The sequence below is a fragment of the Sinocyclocheilus grahami genome, unplaced genomic scaffold, assembly GCF_001515645.1.
Source record: "Sinocyclocheilus grahami isolate Dianchi unplaced genomic scaffold, SAMN03320097.WGS_v1.1 scaffold32221.1, whole genome shotgun sequence".
Lineage (NCBI taxonomy): Eukaryota > Metazoa > Chordata > Actinopteri > Cypriniformes > Cyprinidae > Sinocyclocheilus > Sinocyclocheilus grahami.
The window spans coordinates 1-561 of NW_015521445.1; positions in this window are offsets into that span (position 1 = coordinate 1).

Below are 561 nucleotides of genomic sequence, written 5' to 3' on the forward strand. Positions count from 1 at the left end.
AGTGAAGACTGAAGTCAACACTGCACTTTTGGCATTTCCCACAAATCAGTGTAGCGAGAAAATGCTGATCATCCGTGTCAGTAGATCAGAATTAATATTCTATGAGCTCATTTATTTTCTACTTTATGTGACCCTAGAGCACAAAACCAGTCATAAGGGTCAGTTTTTTTTAATTGAGATGCATGCATCACATGAAAGCTGAATAAATAAGCTTTCCATTGATGTATGGTTTGTTAGGATCGGACAATATTTGAAAATCTGGAATCTGAGGGTGCAAAAAAATCGAAATATTGAGAAAATCATCTTTAAAGTTGTTCAAATGAAGTTCTTAGCAATGCATATTACTAATCAAACATTAAGTTTTGATATATTTATGATAGGAAATTTACAAAATATCTTCATGGAACATGATCTTTACTTAATATCCTAATGATTTTTGGCATAAAAGAGAAATGAATAATTGTGACCCATACAATGTATTGTTGGCTATTGCTACAAATATCCCCCAGCGACTCAACACTGCTTTTGTGCTGCAGGGTCACATATATAAATTATCATAAA